The 23417-nt window shown below is 43.6% G+C and overlaps 4 non-coding genes across 4 annotated transcripts; 3 read left to right on the forward strand and 1 right to left on the reverse strand.

The window, feature by feature from the left end:
* Positions 1–4959: 4959 nt before the first annotated feature.
* Trnas-cga (transfer RNA serine (anticodon CGA)) lies at positions 4960–5034 on the forward strand. The gene has a single exon. It is a non-coding gene; the product is annotated as a tRNA-Ser (tRNA).
* An 11031-nt stretch (positions 5035–16065) lies between these two features.
* On the reverse strand, positions 16066–16137 carry Trnat-agu (transfer RNA threonine (anticodon AGU)). The gene has a single exon. It is a non-coding gene; the product is annotated as a tRNA-Thr (tRNA).
* A 183-nt stretch (positions 16138–16320) lies between these two features.
* On the forward strand, positions 16321–16392 carry Trnat-agu (transfer RNA threonine (anticodon AGU)). The gene has a single exon. It is a non-coding gene; the product is annotated as a tRNA-Thr (tRNA).
* A 270-nt stretch (positions 16393–16662) lies between these two features.
* On the forward strand, positions 16663–16734 carry Trnat-agu (transfer RNA threonine (anticodon AGU)). The gene has a single exon. It is a non-coding gene; the product is annotated as a tRNA-Thr (tRNA).
* Positions 16735–23417: the final 6683 nt, after the last annotated feature.

Below are 23417 nucleotides of genomic sequence, written 5' to 3' on the forward strand. Positions count from 1 at the left end.
TATTTCCGTTAACTGATCCAGCTACACCCTTAATTTCTCGTGTGACAATCTTAGCACTTGATATTGGTTTTTTACTTCTCCTAGGACTTTCTCTGTCCGCACTTTTAACACTTCCCTCCCTCATCCAACAAAGTCTCCACACAAAAAAAATGAAAATAAAATGAACTCTACCATACATATTGTCCAGTAACACCCAGGAAAAGCTTTTCACCTGCATCGCACCTGGCACACCAATAAATTCATAGCAGCAAACTCTTAAAACAATAAAAAAATTCTCAACATTACTATATATCTTGCGACCTGGGTGCATAAGGGCATATTGCGTATCTCTTGATCGTCGTTAGGCATCCGTTTTCTAACTTTCTTAACTGATTTTTTCGATACTGATGTAGCTGATGGGACTTACAGTAATGCATCAATGGCTCCTTTGAGTGGCTTAACCTACTCACATGAACAATCGATGTTCTTGCTGGCAACTGAATTTTAACATTTACTAGCGAAGTCATTTCAATGACTTCGTATGGATCATGATATCTGATTTAAAAATTCTTGTTTTTACCTTTAGGTGTATATGTGTTTTTTTAACAATACCTATTGGCTAACTCTGTATTGTGGTAGTTTCCCTATGCATTGCCCAGTCTGTTCCTGACACTTTAAGGCTTTAATGTTGGCTCGTTTCATTCTTTGCCAAAGGTCCCTTAAACGTTTCTCAAATTATTTCACTGATACATTGTCAGCTCCAAGGTTAGATTTTGTCATGTTAAAGTGAGATGGTATCCGTCTGTCATGGACCGTCTCATATTGCGAAAGATTGGTACTGGTGGGGAATTTAGAGTCGCATATTGAAATTATGAATGGTAGGTACATGTTCTACTCGTTGTGTATGCTACTGACATACTGGCTTACAATTTTGGTAACAGTCCTTTGCACTCTCTCTGTACGTCCATTTCCTTGTGAAAAGGGCTTGTTCATAACTGTCAGATGCGAATAAAATAACACAACTGCTTAAGTAGGTCCGAAATGAAAATTGAACCCTGAGCTGTAATTGTGGTATCCAGTACTCTGAATACTGCTGCAGTCAATAAAATAGATCAAAGATTATTGAGTAATCCGCAAATGAGTGGTTCCATCGCAATGGCATAAAGCACCGTCGACAAGGGGCAACCCTGCCGTACTGAGCGTTCAATCCGTATAGGTTCTGTAAGTCTGCCGTTGACGAGAAGTCTGGACGTTGCTCCACGAAGGAGCCGCATAACCACTTGCGTGAACGTCGGGGGAATTGCCATTCGGTTCATCACTGCGTTCAGGAATGCATGATTGACGCGGTCAAACGCTTGTTTGAAGTCGATGGAGATTAAAGCGCCTGGCAGCCTCGAGTGTGTTGCCACAGCGATCACATCTCGATATTCACTGAGGGCTGTCTGTATATTACGATCGCCACCTAAAGATGTTTGTTCGTGAGAAACAATGTCTCGTAAGACATGTTTGAGTCGCACTGCTAGAAGGCGTGTGAAAATCTTGAAGTCGGAATTGAGTAACGTGATCGGCCGATAACTGTCGAGTCGTGTTCCTCCTGCGGGTTTCGGGACTGGTACAAGTAAGCCTTCCATGAACTTTGGTGGGGGGTTCGCCGCGCCGGACAAAAGTTCCCAGTACATGTCCCTCCATCGTGACATCATCAAATCTTGGAAGGTTCTGTAAAATTCGAGAGGTAAAGCATCCGGGCCGGGAGATCGATTCAGAGACCCTTTAGCCACAGCGCCTTGGACGTCGTCGTTGGTCACTTCAGAAGTCAGGAGGGTTGCAGCTGCTGCGTTTAGAGTACCAAATGTCTCCTGGGTAACCTCAGCAATGGCTTCTGCACCGGCAGGTACCTCTTGATATAAAAGTCTATAGTGCGTTGTGAATGCATCCGCAATGGTAGCTTGCTAAGTCAGCCGGCGTCCATCAGGTAAGTCTAAAGTTGTCATTAAAGCCTGTCGGCGTCGACGAACATTTTGAATAATATGATGCATAGAAGGTTCTTCACCGTTTATCCTATCTTGGCTGCGTGCTCGTACAATAGCTCCCTCTAGACGACATCTGGTCAAGGTTAAAATCTTCGCCTTAATGCGTTGAGCTTCTTTTAGACGATCCGGGGATGGAGGTTGATCCATGAGTTCACGTAGAGTGCTATAGTAGAAATCAGTTGTATGGTGATTCCACCTGGCTTTGGCTCTGCCATAGTGTGTCAATGTGCGTCGGATGGCCGGTTTGGCGCACAGCAACCACCACTGCAGTGTGATCTCGTAACGCGTAATTTGTTGAACACAGGTGTGCCACGTGTCGGTGACCTGTTGTCGACATTCAGGGTCCCGCAGTAGTGCTATATTGAGTTTCCAAGGTCCTGCACTGCGCCATATAGATTGTCGACGTAGGTTCATGGTACAGATGTAGATTTCATGATCCGAGAAGGCAGACGGCCAACGTTCCGCGTCGAGGAGAACTGATTTTAGAGCGTTAGAGATGTATATTCTGTCAAGTCGTCTGGCGGAGTGGCTCGTAATGTGTGTATACCCCGGGCGGTCGCCGTGTACCACTCGCCAAGTGTCGAGGAGGACGAAGGCGGCGGACGAGGAAGCGAAGTTCCGGACATGTGGTGAAATGGGGGTATTGGTCTGTGCGCTAGAGAACGCAGTTGAAATCTCCACCTACCATGAGATGATCGTATCGGCCGAGGAATAAAGGTGTGATATCTTCTGCGTAGAACTGGGAGCGATCCCTCCGTTCATCAGTGCCTGATGGGGCGTACAGATTAATGATTTTGAGTCCGTCAACTGTGATGGCCACCCCTCGCGCTGTTGGGAGGTATGCGACATCGGAAACTGCAATCCCTTCTCGGAGGAGGATGGCTGCGCCTGTGTGTTCCATAGCTGCAGGGGCGGCGTACGTCTCATATCCATAACACCCAGCCCAAGTTGCTGTCCTCAGTTCTTGTAACAGGGCGATGTCGATGTCCGCTGCTCTTAGCGTGTCACGGAGCAGTTGAAGTTTAGCGTGGGAGCCGATATTATTAGTATTGATAGTAGCTATTCGGTACGCCTGATGGGAGATTCGTGGTGCCGATAGGGTCGTAGCTGGTGAAGATTGTTGTGGTGGATGCTGGAAGTCCATAGAAGTCGCAGGAGTCGCCGTAGAAACTTCCCCCATTTTAATGTTGGTCTAACGGAGGAACAGATCTCATTTCCGCATCAGATGGAGGTGGGAAATCCGTGTCATCCGCCCATGAAAAATGTCCGACAGGTTTGACATCGGCGAGAGGTGGCAGCGCCGGCCGAGTCGGCTCAGTTGCGTCGGTGACAACAGGCGTGCTATGTTCCATGGCTTCAGGGCGCGGGGCTTGCGCACGCTCTCTGTTGGACGGTTCACCGTCTTTTGGATGACGCGTCTCCGTGGCAGAGGAGAAAGTGTTATTGTGTTCTCCGTCAGAGTGATGTGCCATCTCTTCGTCCTGCGGAGGGGGCTCAATGGTTGATTCTGACGTCTTGCGGCGTTTCTTTCGTCGTTTGGGCGACTTCTGCTTTCGGCAATGAGTTTCGGTGTCTGAGGGAGGAAGAGATTCACGTCGTTCGGGTACAAAAGCCGCGGGTGCTATGATGCGGTCGTCAATCCCCAGAACACTCTCACTGGCATCCTTGTGATCTTCTAGCGTGGGTGTGTCCGGCTGTTGGACATGTTCACGGGCGTCATCGAGGGTGTCAAGGTGCTGGGACGCCTCCGAGTGTATCGGACCAGAGAGACGCTCATGAACGGCGTCTTGTGTGGGCTGGACGTGCAGTGTCGCCGCATAGGTGACTGGAAGGGTGGTCGTGGTTCTGTCGGTGTTCGTATCGTCGGGCCTTAAGTGTGTGATGCGGCGTTGCAGACATTCATTACGGACGTGGCCTTCTTTGCCACAACCGGAACATGTTCGAGGTTGTCCGTCGCAAATGACCACCGCGCGGCAGCCGCCGATAGAAATGTACGATGGAACGTGCCGTTTGAGATCGATTCGGACTTGTCTCACACCATTAAGCACCGGATACGTCGTAAACTGTGCCCATGTCTCGGCTACGTGGCTCTGGACTCTTCCGAACGGGCTTAGCGCCCCGATGACTTCATCTTCTTTTACCCCGAAAGGCAGTTCGAATACACGGATCGTCCGAAGGCCAAGTCCTGCATGGTCGACATCCACAGGCCCGACGTTTCCGTCGGAGTACCGAAATTTTAGTCCATGTCGCGTCCTTTGAATAATCTCATTGCAGGCAGCGTCAGAAGTCATCTTAACATAAACGACGCTGCTAATGATCGATAGGTGTATGCCGATGAGTTCGTCACGGGGGATCTTCACGTCTTCGCGTAGGAAGCGTTCGCCGGCCAGTGCTTTGGGTCGTGCGTATTCATTTGAGAAGGTGAACTTAAGAGTGTTCTTCCTGTAAGAGTAGGCCATTAGAGCGTGGTCGACTGAGAATCGCTGTGACGACGATGTAAACAAAACATTCCGCGGGCGCAGCGGCGTGGAAGCCGAGCGCGGTGCGCACTGCTGCCCTGCCGAACGCAGACTGCCAACTGAGCTACCCAAGCACGACTCACCCCCGGTACTCACAGCTTTACTTCTGCCAGTACCTCGTATCCTACCTTCCAAACTTTACAGAAGCTCTCCTGCGAACCTTGCAGAACTAGCACTCCTGAAAGAAAGGATACTGTGGAGACTTGGCTTAGCCACAGCCTGGGGGATGTTTCCAGAATGAGATTTTCACTCTGCAGCGGAGTGTGCGCTGATATGAAACTTCCTGGCAGATTGAAACTGTGTCCCCTACCGAGACTCGAACTCGGGACATTTGCCTTTCGCGGGCAAGTGCTCTACCAACTGAGCTAAAGTTTGGAAGGTAGGAGACGCATACTGGAAGAAGTAAAACTGTGAGTACCGGTCGTGAGTTGTGCTTCGGTAGCTCAGTTGGTAGAGCACTTGCCCGCGAAAGGCAAAGGTCCCGAGTTCGAGTCTCGGTCGGGCACAAAGTTTTAATCTGCCAGGAAGTTTCATATGAGCGCACACTCCGCTGCTAAGTGAAAATCTCATTCTGAAAATGTGATGTATTTAAGACTGTTTCATGCAACAACTTCACACTTAAGTGTTATACATTTTACTATATGTGTTTTGTTGTTCTTTGATACAGCGGATCCGATGATATTCTGATCCTAGACCTGAATCGATCGTCTCTAATAAGATATACCTTTACAGCTGTGTATTTCGTATTGCAGTTCTTAATACTTACAATAGCTTGTGCCACTGCGTAAAACTCATTATTGTTAATGTATACTTATTTCCTGTAGGCGTTCTATTAAATAGTCCTAAAATATCCATTTCAGTCATTTCAAATGTGTGTTTTGCTTCTGGCAGTCTTTGCAGTGGAGCTTTCTGTGGAGTAAGATCAGCCCTCTGCTCACAGGGTATACAGTTTTCTTGAGAACTGTTCCACATTGCGTCTTCTAGTTTTTCACCTGTATTTTTCAGCAATTATCTCCATAGTTGTGCAACCCTCATGAGCTGATAACATATGGTCACAGCCATGTTGCAAAACTTCGTCCCTGAATGCTGCCAGAACCACCACACATGGTCTGCACTTTTCGATCTGCAGAATAAGCCACCTTACATCACGAACTGTGGCTGCAGTCCAAATGCCTGTCAGTTCTTGTACTTTCTATCATACAGCAACACTACTACCAACTGTTTACAGTGCTCCAAATTTTCCACAATTGTATGCTCCTTCCCTGGTTTATGGACTGCGTCATAATCAATACACTCAGTCTGAGTGTCCATCTTTCAGTCTACTAGAAGGATTCTTTAATCCCAACAACCATTTTAGCCATCTGTGGTCTGTTACTACTTTAAATGTCTGATCATATGCTTAACAACAAAAGTAACTAACTCCATAAATGAATGCTATCAACTCCTTTTCTGTCACGGAGTTACTCTGTTCTGCTTTACAGAGTTGCTGAGAGGTATATGTCACTGGACATTCTTTACCATCTACAATTTGACTGAGAAAGCACCTACCACACTGTTACTGGCACCATAAGAATGAAGATCGCTGAATGGGAATAACTGTGTTAGGTACATACATACTAACTACTAGTGACATATGAAAATTTGTGCCAGGCTGGGACTCGAACCAGAATTTCTCACTTGTAGTGAGCAATCACATTAGCAAATTAGGCTGTTGTGTATACATCTAGGCCGACCTAAACCTTCTTATGTCACACTGTTACATCCCTATACAATCGTCTCCTACATTGTTCACTAAATGCTCGCAACTTTTACTCTGTACAAGGTCTGTTATAAGTATCCTAAATGGCTTACCTGTGGTGTTGGACAGCTAATCTTGTGGCTCCACGCACTTCTCCCAGCGGTGCCGCCATTGTTGGAAGCATGCCAAAAAAGCCTCTTTCGGAAAGGAGTTTTGCTCGGTTGTCGTTGCGGCCTCTCTTATCTGAAATTGCGTTCCTTTCAATGGCCTCTTAAGTTTTGGAAACAGTCAGAAGTCGCGGGGGGCTATATCAGGAGAGTAAAGAGCCTGTTGAAGCACATAAATGTAGTTTTTCACCAAAAAAGTCTGAATCAAGTGGAAGAAATTTGCTGAAGCGTCGTCATGATGGAGTCGCCAATTTCCTGTTGACCGCAAGTCCCGTCATATAGGCGACGGACGACATCCATAGAGTACTCTCTTGTGATTGTTTGGCCCTGTGGTGTGTACTTGTGGTGTATCACACGGCGGAGTCAAAGAAAGCAGTCAGTATCACTTTTACATTGCACAGCACTTCGTTGGTCTTACTGACAAAGAATGCTTCCACTGCGACAACTGAGATTTGGTTTCTGTGTTGTACCCGCACACCTACGACTCGGCACAGGTGATTATGGTGTTAAAATTGGGGTCACTGTCTGTGGAATCCAGCATGTCCTGTGAGACTTCAACACGAAGTTGCTTTTGCTCCGGTGACAGCAGCTTCAGCACGAATTTCGCCGCCACTCTCTTCATGACCAAACCTTCGGCCACAATGGAATGTGCTGAAACAGTGCTAATGCCAGGGCGCTGTCTTATAAAAAATATTGGGGGGGGGGGGGGGGCATACTCGGGGTCTTACCCTGGGAAATTTTCTAAATTTTAGATGAAAAATTGTGAGTTTTAAAGTTTTTTTAAAGCATTTTAGAGTCATATGATCAACATTAGAACCCCGAAAACTGGACTCTCGGTAACTCCACACTCCAGGAAACTCGACAAGCCTGACACATTTTTTGATATTGAAAAAAAGAAACAAAACATAAACATGCATGGTATTTTCTTAAAAAGGTAATTTAAATGTGCTTATAGACTATTACAGGGCAGTGAATATATAGCTCTGAAAAGACTGAAATTATATTTAAATGAATCCTAAACTATTATTAAAAGAATAAAACATAAAAATAACAGCACATTGATTAATAAGTGAAATAGTTAATTTAAGTTTACTTTGAATAAGGCTCAGTTGTCATTAAATACAGTTAATAAAATTAATACAGTATGCCTTTCAGTCAAAAAGTATGTCAATAGCGGCTTTTAATTCGGTCTCACACCCTAAAAATATTTAAGCATTTGAAAATAATTAATACAGTGCTATAGTAATATAGTAATACAGTACTAAACTAGTACTAATCTATCGAAACTGAAAATGTAACATTATTTATGTATTTTATTCTCTATTTTATAAAGATTTTTGATATTGTCATTATTAGGGGTAGAGTGTATTTAGAAAGGTGCAATTGGCGACTGTCTGACTGAATTACTGAATATGAAGTCTTTGATGACTGGTCGGATATCCAACTCATCCAAAACATCTCGATGGGCATGAAGAACAGCCAAGTTGTTCAATCGCTTCTGTCCCATTGTTGATCGGAGTTATGACATCAGGCATCTAAGGGCGCTAAATGGCCGTTCTGCTGTTGCTGTCGTGATTGGAACTACTTGGAGAAGCTTAATGCACTTCACTACTTCACATAATATTTCTCCAACGGCAGGCTCTTGTGTAACGTACTTTCTTACATCACACATCTTTTTTAAGAGCGGTTGTTTTTTGTTAGCAATATCGGCTAACATATTCAAGTGTAAGTGCAGTCTCTGAATGTCTAGGTCATTTTGTAAAACCTCAGTCGATTTTTCCAAATTTGTTTCACCTCTGTTTACTAAAAGCAAGCACTCTTGTTCAACTGCAATGACCTGTGTGAGTCCAGTCGAAGTAAACCGCTCAGCAAAGCAAGATTGCACCGCTTCACTAACTTCCATGTAAATAGCTTAGTAGTATTCCTTTGGAGTTTTGAAAGTGTGCGGTGGGCTGGATTTGTTGTTTTCGTACTTCTTTGGTACACGTCGATTCCGAGAAAGCGAAGGATCATCAATTTGTGAAGATTTTTCTTTTAAGCACAATTCCCAAAAGTGTTCAAAACTATCACGCCTTCCATTCAATATACAAATCAAGCCCTCATATATTTTTCCCAGATCAGCAACACTTATATGAGAGCACTGAATTTTTGCTTTGACATGCTCTACTGGACAGCATGGCAATAAAGACATAAAAAGAAATAAGTCTTTAATTGTAACATTGACTCTAGGTATCCCGCACATTTGTAACCTGCCTATGTTTTGTCCTCTGCAGAAAATATTTCAAAAAACTCTGGAAGTTCTTCAGAGTTTTTTAATATACTCAAGATACTAGAAGATCGCATAGTCCATCGAGTCGGGCAAATGGGTCGTAGACCAGCTTGGTCGTTGGCGCTCTTACAACATATGTTTCTGGAAAGTCCCATCCTTTTGTTGTTTTCCCCTACAGCGTTTATTAAGTCCTTGGCTAAAGCCATAATGTCCCTCATGGCGGAGACTGTCTACAACTGCCAGGTCTAAACTGTGAGTAGTGCACTGCGTGAAACGTGCTTTTAGTTGTACATCCATAACTAACATTTTTTAGTCCTTTGAACTTACTTCTCATATTCGAGGCACTACCATAGCACTGTCCTCGTACGTTATCCATTGACAAATCAAGACGAGCAAAAACGTCTTCTAAAATACTAAACAGATTTGGTGATTCAGTGTTGCGGTCTCGTATAAGGCAATACAATCTTTGTTGATGACTAAGGAATCATCGACAGTACGAATGACATTTGTTCGTGAATCGAAGAATCACTTGTTTCGCCAACCATAATAGAAAAATGTTCAGTCTTCTTGATTGAATCCAATACCTTTCTCAACACAGACTTTCCTAGTAAATCAATGATCTCGTTTTGATCATCGTGGGATATCCACTTATACCCAGAGCGCCATAACCAATCTTCAACTCAGGTATGTCATTCTTTTGGAGTTCCAACAATTGAAAAAAAATTGAATTTACATCTTCGTGCCCTATAATTGCTAGTCCTTGTCGGCATAGAAATAGCACCGTAGTAAAAATTGTCTCAAGAGCTACACGGTCTTTCTTCATAACACTATCTAACTGTTCATTTAATTAGGAGGCCACACTTCGGTTAGTGATAGAATTTAGTTTCAGAACACCTTCTTTATGCTTAAACGTATTTTCATGAAGACGGAATTTTGCCAAGCTTTTTTTTCAGTTAGAAAACCCTACAGAAGTAAATCCATCTTATTTTTTTGAGAAAATTGTAATAGATTTTTATCATCTGCCTCTTTCCAGGTTTTGCAAAAAACTTTTTTGGTAGATGCTTCATATTCTAGCCATGCATATTTGACGAACCAAGAATTCTGAAATGATCTTGCCTTACCGGATTGTTCAAGTTTTGACTGTGAATGATTCTCGCCTGAAGACGATGAGCAACTGACGACACATTATTGGTGGAGGTTCACTTGCAGTACATCTACATCTACATCTACATCTACATGACTACTCTGCAATTCACATTTAAGTGCTTGGCAGAGGGTTCATCGAACCACAATCATACTATCCCTCTACTATTCCACTCCCGAACAGCGAGCGGGAAAAACGAACACCTAAACCTTTCTGTTCGAGCTCTGATTTCTCTTATTTTATTTTGATGATCAGTCCTACCTATGTAGGTTGGGCTCAACAAAATATTTTCGCATTCGGAAGAGAAAGTTGGTGACTGAAATTTCGTAAGAAGGTCTCGCCGCGACGAAAAACGTCTATGCTGTAATGACTTCCATCCCAACTCGCTTACCATATCTGCCACACTCTCTCCTCTATAACGCGATAATACAAAACGAGCTGCCCTTTTTTGCACCCTTTCGATGTCCTCCGTCAATCCAACCTGGTAAGGATCCCACACCGCGCAGCAATATTCTAACAGAGGACGAACGAGTGTAGTGTAAGCTGTCTCTTTAGTGGACTTATTGCATCTGCTAAGTGTCCTGCCAATGAAACGCAACCTTTGGCTCGCCTTCCCGACAATATTATCTATGTGGTCCTTCCAACTGAAGTTGTTCGTAATTTTAACACCCAGGTACTTAGTTGAATTGACAGCCTTGAGAATTGTACTATTTATCGAGTAATCGAATTCCAACGGATTTCTTTTGGAACTCATGTGGATCATCTCACACTTTTCGTTATTTAGCGTCAACTGCCACCTGACACACCATACAGCAATCTTTTCTAAATCGCTTTGCAGCTGATACTGGTCTTCGGAGGACCTTACTAGACGGTAAATTACAGCATCATCTGCGAACAGTCTAAGAGAACTGCTCAGATTGTCACCCAGGTCATTTATATAGATCAGGAACAGTAGAGGTCCCAGGACGCTTCCCTGGGGAACACCTGATATCACTTCAGTTTTACTCGATGATTTGCCGTCTATTACTACGAACTGCGACCTTCCTGACAGGAAATCACGAATCCAGTCGCACAACTGAGACGATACCCCATAGCTCCGCAGCTTGATTAGAAGTCGCTTGTGAGGAACGGTGTCAAAAGCTTTCCGGAAATCTAGAAATACGGAATCAACTTGAGATCCCCTGTCGATAGCGGCCATTACTTCGTGCGAATAAAGAGCTAGCTGCGTTGCACAAGAGCGATGTTTTCTGAAGCCATGCTGATTACGTGTCAATAGATCGTTCCCTTCGAGGTGGTTCATAATGTTTGAATACAGTATATGCTCCAAAACCCTACTGCAAACCGACGTCAATGATATAGGTCTGTAGTTAAATGGATTACTCCTACTACCCTTCTTAAACACTGGTGCGACCTGCGCAATTTTCCAATCTGTAGGTACAGATCTATCGGTGAGCGAGCGGTTGTATATGAGTGCTAAGTAGGGAGCTATAGTATCAGCGTAATCTGAAAGGAACCTAATCGGTATACAATCTGGACCTGAAGACTTGCCCGTATTAAGCGATTTGAGTTGCTTCGCAACCCCTAAGGTATCTACTTCTAAGAAACTCATGCTAGCAGATGTTCGTGTTTCAAATTCTGGAATATTCCATTCGTCTTCCCTGGTGAAGGAATTTCGGAAAACTGCGTTCAATAACTCCGCTTTAGCGGCACAGTCGTCGATAACAGTACCATCGGCACTGCGCAGCGAAGGTATTGACTGCGTCTTGCCGCTTGTGTATTTTACATACGACCAGAATTTCTTCGGATTTTCTACCAAATTTCGAGACAATGTTTCGTTGTGGAACCTATTAAAGGCATCTCGCATCGAAGTACGTGATAAATTTCGCGCGTCTGTAAATTTTAGCCCATCTTCGGGATTTAGCGTTCTTCTGAACTTCGCATGCTTTTTCCGTTGCCTCTGCAACAGCGTTCGGACCTTTTTTGTGTACCACGGGGGATCCGTTCCATCTCTTACCAATTTATGAGGTATGAATCTCTCAATTGCTGCTGCTACTATATCTTTGAATTTGAGCCACATCTCGTCTACATTCGCATAGTCAGTTCGGAAGGAATGGAAATTGTCTTTTAGGAAGGCTTCTAGTGGCACTTTATCCGCTTTTTTAAATAAAATTATTTTGCGTTTGTTTCTGATGGGTTTGGAAGAAATGGTATTGAGCCTAGCTACAATGACCTTGTGATCACTAATCCCTGTATCAGTCAAGATGCTCTCTATCAGCTCTGGATTGTTTGTGGCCAAGAGGTCAAGTGTGTTTTCGCAACCATTTACAATTCGCGTGGGTTCGTGGACTAACTGCTCGAAATAATTTTCGGAGAATGCATTTAGGACAATCTCGGAAGACGTTTTCTGCCTACCACCGGTTTTGAACAAGTATTTTTGCCAACATACCGAGGGTAGGTTGAAGTCCCCACCAACTATAACCGTATGAGTGGGGTATTTATTTGTTACGAGACTCGAACTTTCTCTGAACTGTTCCGCAACTGTATCATCGGAGTCTGGGGGTCGGTAGAAGGAGCCAATTATTAACTTAATTCGGCTGTTAAGTATAACCTCCACCCACACCAATTCGCACGAAGTATCTACTTCGACTTCACTACAAGATAAACCACTACTGACAGACACAAACACTCCACCACCAATTCTGCCTAATCTATCTTTCCTGAACACCGTCTGAGACTTCGTAAAAATTTCTGCAGAACTTATTTCAGGCTTTAGCCAGCTTTCTGTACCTATAACGATATCAGCTTCTGTGCTTTCTATTAGCGCTTGAAGCTCAGGGACTTTTCCAGCGCTACTACAACAATTTACAACTATAATTCCGACTGTTCCTTGATCCAAGCACGTCCTGTAATTGCCAAGCACCCTTTGACATTGCAGCCCATCCCGCACTTTCCCGAGGCCTTCTAACCTAAAAAAACCGCCCAGTCCACGCCACACAGCCTCCGCTACCCGTGTAGCCGCCAGCTGAGTGTAGTGAACTCCTGACCTATTCAGCGGAACCCGAAACCCCACCACCCTATGGCGCAAGTCAAGGAATCTGCAGCCAATACGGTCGCAAAACCGTCTGAGCCTCTGATTCAGACCCTCCACCCCGCTCTGCACCAAAGGTCCGCAGTCGGTTCTGTCAACGATGCTGCAGATGGTGAGCTCTGCCTTCATCTCGTAAGCAAGACCGGCAGCCTTCACCAAATGAGATAGCCGCTGGAATCCAGAGAGAATTTCCTCAGATCCAAAGCGACACACGTCATTAGTGCCGACATGTGCCACCACCTGCAGCTGGCTGCACCCTGTGCTCTTCATGGCATCCGGAAGGACCCTTTCCACATCAGGAATGACTCCTCCCGGAATGCACACGGAGTGTACACTGGATTTCTTCCCCTCCTTAGCCGCCGTATCCCTAAGGGGCCCCATTACGCGCCTAACATTGGAGCTCCCAACTACCAGTAATCCCACCCTCTGAGATTGCCCGGACCTTGAAGGCTGAGAATGATCCTCTGAAACAGGGCAGGCAGCTGCATCTGGCTCAGCCAGAGACAGTGCCTGAAACCTGTTTGTCAGACGCGCCGGGGAGGCTTTCTGATCAGCCTCCGGGGACGCCTTTCGCTGCCTGCCACGCCTTGGAACGACCTCCCAATCAACCACAGGCGAGGGCTCAGCCCCACTGCGGGCAGCAACCGGGGCAACCACAGCGGCAGACCGATCTGGGGACAGACGGGACGAGGTTGACATCTCCGTGATACCCGAGTCCGGCTCCCCACAGTGGTGCCCATTGGCAACAGCCTCAAGCTGCGCGACCGAAGTCAGCGCCGTTTGCAGCTGTGAGCGAAGGGATGCCAAGTCAGCCCTCATCCGAACACAGCAATCGCAGTCCCTGTCCATTCTAATCGATGTTTAACAACAGTTACCGAAACACGAGTCCGTGCCTAGATAACGCAAGCGGAACACGCAAAGAATGTATCAACTAACCTGTACAAATGCCTAACGACTGCGCTACAATCTGCTGAATTTACGATTACAGTAACTAAAACTCGAAATTGCACCTCCTATACGAAACTCGCACGCAATTTAAATAAGAATCCACGAAGTAAACACTATAGCGCGATGCTACAACTGTCAAATACTATAATACGCCCGAAATATATGAATTAAACAATGCAAGTACCCAAAAACACGCAAAGAAATTAATTAAACTATCTAACAAACAAGTAGGCTAGGGTTATACGACTTGCTGCTGCAGCTGCTTATCCAACGGCGGCAGGGAGCACACTGACTGTGACCAACCGACACTGGCTGTTCAAAACAAAAACAGAAGACAGACGACTACGCGAATTTGCACTATTCAGGTACTAAGGCGCGATGCTACAACCCTCAAATACTATAATACGCCCGAAATATATGAATTAAACAATGCAAGTTAATTAAACTATCTAACAAACAAGTAGGCTAGGGTTATACGACTTGCTGCTGCAGCTGCTTATCCAACGGCGGCAGGGAGCACACTGTATCATCACCTTCAAAGCGTGCCTTTTTGATAACAAATTTATCCATTGCAAACTTAATTCACAATACACTGACAGACTAAAGTAAACGAATAAAACATAGTCATATAAAATAGTCCGCTAGACACTAAAGTCAGAACACTAAACATGTCTGCAGCATGCACTGAATGAAACTATCCACACTGAATGACTGCGACAGCAGGGTGGGCTTTCTATAGCCGCGGCGTCGTAATGCCTCGAAGGGTCAATGAGACGCGAGGCAGAGTGTTCCAGTCCCTTCTGCTCCAGTCCTTTTGATGTAGCCGTGACCGTTCTGCTGGCCCGCCGGCGCCGGACTTTACCCGAAGGTTCGCACACTGAGACAAATTCCAAGTGTGCCCGCAGCACCGTAACACTATCATGATTCACACCACTCGTTTTCAGTTAAGCTGCTTACTACCATAATAATTATTTGTTTTAACTCATTACTGAATGTATTTTAAAAGGTATCTATCGTCAAACAAGGAAAATAGAAAAATCCAACATAATTTTGTGATTTTACGAAACATAATGTAACTAATAACTTTCTTATATTATTTGGGGGGGGCGGGGGGTCCCCCCTCCAGACGAATTTTTTGAGGGGGCTCAGGCCCCCCATCAGGCTCCATGTGGTCGGCGCCTGTGGCTAATGCCCACCTCTTCTGCAATTTTTCTGATAGTCACGTGATAGTCCTGCATGACCACAGTGTTCACTTTGGCAATGACCTAATCATTTTGTCATGTTGATGGCCGACCGCAGCATGGCTAGCTCTCCACCAATGTGCAGCCATCTTTAAACCAGTTGTACCACTCCTTACTGTGTGTGATGCCCATTGCATCATCACTGAAAGGCATCTGAATTTTGCGAATGGTTTCCACCTACCTGTTGCCCAGTTTCTGGCAAAATTTGATGCAGCAGTGCAGCTCCAGTGGTTCCGTCGTTTCCCTTCCAATGAAAAACCGATGCGGATACTATTCACTACCTCACTCAACTGCTGCACTAAGATTCAAATCCAGCAGGTGTATGCAAAAAAAAGGAAAAGGTCAGATACTTTTCCAACAGACTTCATATTCCCACACCAGTGAGAATGAGACTATAAGAAATCAAGAGCTAAGACACAGGGTGTTTCAAAAATGACCGGTATATTTGAAACGGCAATAAAAACTAAACGAGCAGATATAGAAATACACCGTTTGTTGCAATATGCTTGGGACAATAGTACATTTTCAGGCGGACAAACTTTCGAAATTACAGTAGTTACAATTTTCAACAACAGATGGCGCTGCAAGTGATGTGAAATATATAGAAGACAACGCAGTCTGTGGGTGCTCCATTCTGTACGTCGTCTTTCTGCTGTAAGCGTGTGCTGTTCACAACGTGCAAGTGTGCTGTGGACAACATGGTTTATTCCTTAGAACAGAGGATTTTTCTGGTGTTGGAATTCCACTGCCTAGAACACAGTGTTGTTGCAACAAGACGAAGTTTTCAACGGAGGTTTAATGTAACCAAAGGACCGAAAAGCGATACAATAAAGGATCTTTCCAGATCTTATAATTAAATGTGTCCTTTGAGACTCCCGTCTCGTTATTATCTCACGATAATGATCAAATATGATCGAAGCAGACTAAATCAATTAAAATTTGTGCCGCAGCCAGGACTCGAACCCGGGTCTTCTTGCTTACTAGGCAGATATGCTACCACTACACCACCGAGGCACTATGGCAGACATAGCTGGACGAACTACCTAGGTCGAGCTACCCAGCTACGTCCAATGCTGGGTAGCTCGCCAATACCGGCGAGCCCTGGCAATAGTGACAATATTAAGGGAAAATGAATTAAAGTTTGTGTTGGGGAGGGAACTCGACCTAGGTAGTTCGTCCAGCTATGTCTGCCATAGTGCCTCGGTGGTGTAGTGGTAGCATATCTGCCTAGTAAGCAAGAAGACCCGGGTTCGAGTCCTGGCTGCGGCACAAATTTTAATTGATTTAGTCTGCTTCGATCATATTTGATCATTATCGTGAGATAATAACGAGACGGGAGTCTCAAAGGACACATTTAATTATAAGATCTGAAAAGATCACCATATGGTACAGCAGACGTCCCGCTACGTCCAATGCTGGGTAGCTCGCCAATACCGGCGAGCCCTGGCAATAGTGACAATATTAAGGGAAAATGAATTAAAGTTTGTGTTGGGGAGGGATCTCGACCTAGGTAGTTCGTGCAGCTATGTCTGCCATAGTGCCTGGGTGGTGTAGTGGTAGCATATCTGCCTAGTAAGCAAGAAGACCCGGGTTCGAGTCCCGGCTGCGGCACAAATTTTAATTGATTTAGTCTGCTTCGATCATATTTGATCATTATCGTGAAATAAAGGATCTGTTTGAAACATTTCAACGGACTGGGAATGTGACGGATGAACGTGCTGGAAAGATAGGGCCACCGCGTACGGCAACCACAGAGGGCAATGCGCAGCTAGTGCAGCAGGTGATCCAACAGCGGCCTCGGGTTTCCGTTCGCCGTGTTGCAGCTGCGGTCCAAATGACGCCAACGTCCACGTATCGTCTCATGCGCCAGAGTTTACACCTCTATCCATACAAAATTCAAACCCGGCAACCCCTCAGCGCCGCTACCATTGCTGCACGAGAGACATTCGCTAACGATATAGTGCACAGGACTGATGACGGCGATATGCATGTGGGCAGCATTTGGTTTACTGACGAAGCTTATTTTTACCTGGACCGCTTCGTCAATAAACAGAACTGGCGCATATGGGGAACCGAAAAGCCCCATGTTGCAGTCCCATCGTCCCTGCATCCTCAAAAAGTACTGGTCTGGGCCGCCATTTCTTCCAAAGGAATCATTGTCCCATTTTTCAGATCCGAGACGATTACTGCATCACGCTATCTGGACATTCTTCGTGAATTTGTGGCGGTACAATCTGCCTTAGACGACACTGCGAACACCTCGTGGTTTATGCAAGATGGTGCCCGGCCACATCGCACGGCCGACGTCTTTAATTTCCTGAATGAATATTTCGATGATCATGTGAATGCTTTGGGCTATCCGAAACATACAGGAGGCGGCGTGGATTGGCCTCCCTTTTCGCCAGACATGAACCCCTGTGACTGCTTTCTGTGGGGACACTTGAAAAACCAGGTGTACCGCCAGAAACAATTGAACAGCTGAAGCAGTACATCTCATCTGCATGTGAAGCCATTCCGCCAGACACGTTGTCAAAGGTTTCGGGTAATTTCATTCAGAGACTACGCCATATTATTGTTACGCATGGTGGATATGTGGAAAATATCGTACTATAGAGTTTCCCAGACCGCAGCGCCATCTGCTGTTGACAATTGTAACTACTGTAATTTCGAAAGTTTGTCTGCCTGAAAATGTACTGTTGTCCCAAGCATATTGCAACAAACGGTGTATTTCTATCGCTGCTCGTTTAGTTTGTATTGCCGTTTCAAATATACCGGTCATTTTTGAAACACCCTGTATTATCATCTTTTGCAAACCATGACATATAATATTTACTTGCCTGTTTGGATGAAAAGACGTTGATGACATTATTGGAACTAATTTTGGAGGGTTATCTGTCGTCATCAATTTCTGTTCATCCAAATAGGTGAGTGAATATTATATGCCGTGGTTTTGCAAAAGATGATAATATCACAGCTCTCCATTTCTCATAGTCTAATCCCCACTGGTGCCACCCATAATTAATTCGAATTCATTTTGGAGGGCTCTCTGCCGTCGTCAGTATCTCTTCATCCAGACATGTAAATATATCACAAGAAAGGATGAATTCTTTTTCGAAATCTTGTAGGATCAGTACTGGATCTGATATCAACATTTTCTTCAACACCTCAAATGCTGTTTGGCATTCTGTTGTCTATTCAAATTTTACACTTTTCCTTAGCAGCTGGTTTAATGTTTTGGCTATTTACCCTAAATCCTTTATGATTTTTCTGAAATAACTGCAGAAGTCCAGGAATGACTGAAGTTATTTGGTTGTCTGCTGTGTTGCGAAGTCACGGGGTGCAGATATTAATCAGGGATCGATTTTCGCACCTTCTCTCCTAATTACATACCCAGTGTAGTTAATTTCTGTCTGTGTAAAATGTTATTTAACTGTGCTGAGTGTCAGAAATGATGTTTAGAGCCTGTTAAATACTTCTTCCAAACGTTTCACATGTCCTTCTACACCTTTCGAAAACGCAATGATGTCATCCAAATGTACCATACATTTCACAGTGTAGGTGGCGTGTTTTTGACTCAAAATGGTGTTATGGGATAGCAATGCCGGCTGGGTATCATGTGATATGTGCTACAAAACTCTGTAAACAACATACTAAAATTATGTCTTTTTTTCGAATGTAGGCTGTAAATTGTTTTAAAATTACGTCATTCCTCTTTGAATGAATGCTGGTACGCAAAAAAAAAATGGATGAAATCATGTTTTGTAGTGCTGTCTACATGAAAACTAGAAACCAGTGTTGAGTGCTGAAATGATAGTCAGCAGTGCTATGATCAGCTCTGAGAAGGAATGCAGCTGTCTGTTTTCAACTGTGCAGGCTCTGTTGTCATTCCTGTTGGCACTAAGGGTTGTTTTGAAAATGCATGTAAAGTATTGTGCAAGCAACATGGGGCATTCTGTAGATGACATAAAAAGGCCCTTGTCCAGCAGGAAGCGAGAGTTAAAGAGGCAGATATACACTAAATTTAAATCTAACCAGGGTAAATCGTGAAATGTGGCTCACTGATTTGGCTCAAGCTATGTGAGTGAAAGGAGATACATGCCCCTCTCAAGCTCCTACAATATTTCGCCCGAGAGGGCTGCATAAAAGGGTAAAACTCTCTCTAAAGTTTCACTAGTAGAGTATGAGGTATTTTTCTGCAACACTTGAAGCAATGGCACTATTGCACAGTGTTCATATGCACTGACTGGCAATTCACTGGGTTGGATTCGATTCACATTGCTACTCTTTTTATCTTTTATTTTATTTTATCCCCCGCCATGTTAAAGAATTAATTTTGAAATTTAAATATGTTTAAACAGCTCGATTTACACATGTAAAGTTACTAGATTCAATTTATTCACGATTACTACCTTTTTAAGTCGAGAGGCTGTATGCGTTGCTAAATAAACATGACAATACAAAAATATTCATTATGAAAGTGCATGAAAAAAGGTGGATCCGTAGGTAGGATTGTCACAATGCACTTTTTTGCTTTCCATGTTTATTATTCAGGAATAATGATGTGTGCGGTACACGGGAAGTGAAAGATCTAGGACATATTAATGCATTAATAAAAAAACATAGTGGGAATTAGAAAAACATAAACAACATATCTCATCTTAGTGTATTAGGTAAAGCTAATTCACAACAATATTAAGTCACGTCTACGATGATGACTTAGTGAAACACGAACTGTTTATTTTTGTAACATCATAGTACACTGGTAAAACTGTTCATGAGCTGTCACTGCTGACAATGTTTCAAGGGTGATGTGAAGGCAATTTTTGGCCTATCTTCTGGGACTATTTACAAGTGATATCAGCTTCTTGAAAAATATCTGCATTGGCCTCGACTGTCCAATGTCTCTATAATATTGGAGATAGGACATATATCAGTAACAATATCGGTATGCACTGCTGGCATATGGTTGCCTGGAAGTGGAAGGACCGGACAAAATAAAGACTGAACATCATTTACAGTATCAAGATTTTTATTAACATTCCTTAAGTAAAGTAATTTTATCAATTAGGCCAACAGGACCTTGACATGTTAAGGCAAAACCAATCAATTAAATAAAAAAATTTAAGAATAATTACTGTTAATCATAAAAAAATCTCTAAAAAGTTTCTTTTACTATGTTAAAAGGGTAAAAGATTAAGTATAAAACTCAATAACGTCTCAAACAATGCAGTCTTGCAACAAATATAACATAATAGGAAAACAGTCTTCAAAACAGGCAGGCAATAAACATCTTTAGACTGTCTTTCACTAAAATACAACAAATAATTCAGGTTTACCTTAACGGAGTCATTAAAGGAAAAAAAAACGATTAAAGCTGCTTGACGTAAAACCACCATGCATCGGGTAATGTGGTCTGGGCGAACGGCAGGTCCGATAAGCAACCCACACACTCCTCCTTTTCTAAGCAACCTGTGCATACTCCCAAAGGCATAAATATACACTGATAGCTTGATGAAAAGAAAAGTAACTTTTAAGTAAAACGAGTAAAAACTTAAGTCATCAGATTACGCTGGTAATTTAGACACACCAGTTGTAATAAGCCACTAAAAGATAATTGGCCAAGGCAACCACCCGCACTTACATCAGATTGTAAAAAAGTTTACAGCCGACCGAGATCCAGCTGTTAAATCACTCTAAAGAGGCAGAAACGGCAAATATTTATTCGTCGCGCTGTACGGGAAAAATAGGTGGAAGGAAGACGCGAACGGTTGGCGGATGAATCTCGTCTACGTTAAACAAAAGCTCAGCTTGCAAACATAGCCCACGAAAATACATGCAACAAGATTTGCCCCGAAAGACATTTACCTGCAGGCTCAAATAACTAAAGATAGCAACTTGGCGATTTGGTGCACAACAGATTACACAAAAAAGAAGTATACTGGAAATTAGATTCGTATTCACTTGCGTTGTAAAGCCCACACTGTGTATTTCTCTTGTTTGATTCTTTTGTCGTTAGTACAGAGTGTTAATTTGACACTGTGGTTACTCATTTATTCACTGCTAAGTCATTTGACTGTTTTTCATGCGTAAAGCCTAATACTGAAGCACATGTTGCTGAGGCCACTTTGGTAATATCTGTTGCTAACATTCCCTTTATCAGTTCAATGATTATCTTTGTAATATATACTGAAATATTTCAGTTAGATACAGTTTCTCCCGTGAATTAGCAATTAATATCCTGCTGCTTGTGCATACAATTTTCAGGTTCTGAAAGGTGAGTTTTGACGGTGGTGGACGGACCGATCTTTTCTACAGAAATTTTTATAATACGTACACTGATGTTCTCATGTAGTACTTTGTGACTGCAGTCAAGGGAAATCACCCCACACCACCGTGATTAGCTCAAAGCTAACGGAATTACACTCTATACCGTAATTTGATAGGCTTTTAATAGTGACTACATAGCTTTTCATGCTGAATTGTACAAGCTATCAGAGCATAACTTTACTCAGTCAGGGCATAACCAAACTGTTCAAGGATATTAGACCAACCAACACACGATATACCTCAGTGACTGCGGGGTCAGTGTCGCTGGATACCAACTGAATGGTCCTGGTTTCAATTCACGGTTGGATGCCAACTAAAGAGTCCTGGTTTCGATTCCAGGCCGAGTCGGAGGCTTCCTCCACTGGGGGACTGAGTGTTGTGTTGTCTTCATCATCATTTCATCACCATCGACACGCAAGGGGCCTAAATGGTGTCAGCAGGAAGATTTGCACCTTACTGCTATAGATATGAAAGAGAACAGCAAGAATACACAAGAAATAAAGACTGAAGCTCCCGTGTAAGTAATATTTTGTGTAGTATCTATGATTTACAATAAGAAACGAAAATGCAAAACCGTACCGATGTGGTTCTGCGTTTTTGGCGGTTATGTCAAAGCTGCACCCAATTTCCTCCACCTCACCCCCAAATCCTCCAATCGTAAAAATAACATTCGACAACTTTTAATACAGGTTTAACAAATTATTATTTTCTAAACAGATTTAATTAAAAGCTGGGCATTATTGAAAATTATTGCTGGCATCACTTCCCATGCACAGCAGTCTCTCGTTTCTGTTGTGCGTTAAAAATAATGAGATGTTCATCTGTCGAAATACTGTGGTCGTCAAAGACATTACCGAGCTGTATTCGCGTAAGCTATCCGAACATCAAATACGATAGGAGCTCAGTTTTCAGAGTAATAGTACTGGCTGGAGGGACATATACACCCTCCGCCTTTTCTACATGCATCCCCAACTGTTGCGTCTCGCTTCGGACATCACTCGGCACAAACCGGAAAAAAACTAGTAGCCTTCGGACATATAGTCTGTGTTTCGACACCTGGACGCCGACCTTTGGAAACGTAATATATCATTGCGAAGTAGCAGCAAGAGCTCCACCGTCGAACAAACGCGAGCTGTGTAGGTGGCAGTTGCATGAACTGACTTCAGATTATCCACTTAAACCAAGTTTGAGGATGACATTTTAACAATGACAATGCGACAACAGTGTGCCTTTACAGTCGAGGGCTGGGGGAAAGGCATTTTCTCATAGCCAGAAGACAGAGAGATGTAGATGAACTAACGTAGCTCTCTTGGTTAATTCTTAATTCATCTTTCTATATTAGATTTCTTCTCCGTCAGTTATTTGCCCCCTCTTCACCTGCGATCTTGGCGCGGGATCTATCTTACTGTGTCCACGGTTTGGCCCTGCAAGAATGTCTCAGGAAAAGGAAATTGCATCTTTTATTTTGTTTTGAATTTAACCTATATTTAGCACGTATGATACAAAAACGTCGTATTCCAAAAATTATTCGCGCGGGGTAGCCGTGAGCTGAGGCGTCTTGTCACGGACCTGCGGAGGTTAGAGTTCTCCCTCGGGCATGGGTGTGTGCGTCGTCCGTAGCGTAAGTTAGTTTAAGTTAGATTCAGTAGTGAGTAGGCTTAGGGACCGATGACCTCAACGACTTGGTCCCACAAGACCTTACCACAAATTTCCAAACAATTTTCCAAAAATTAACGGTGAATAAAGGGTAATAATGCAAACAGAATTTGCAGGGTCCAATGAATCCAGCCAAAACTGTAAATATTGTACACCGTCTGACAAAAAATATAAAGTACCAAGAATACATGGTTGGACGTTAATGTACACTACTGGCCATTAAAATTGCTACACCACGAAGATGACGTGCTACAGACGCGAAATTTAACCGTCAGGAAGAAGATGCTGTGATACGCAAATGATTAGCTTTC

Source organism: Schistocerca gregaria, chromosome 4 (genome assembly GCF_023897955.1).
Source record: "Schistocerca gregaria isolate iqSchGreg1 chromosome 4, iqSchGreg1.2, whole genome shotgun sequence".
NCBI classification, from domain to species: Eukaryota; Metazoa; Arthropoda; class Insecta; order Orthoptera; family Acrididae; genus Schistocerca; species Schistocerca gregaria.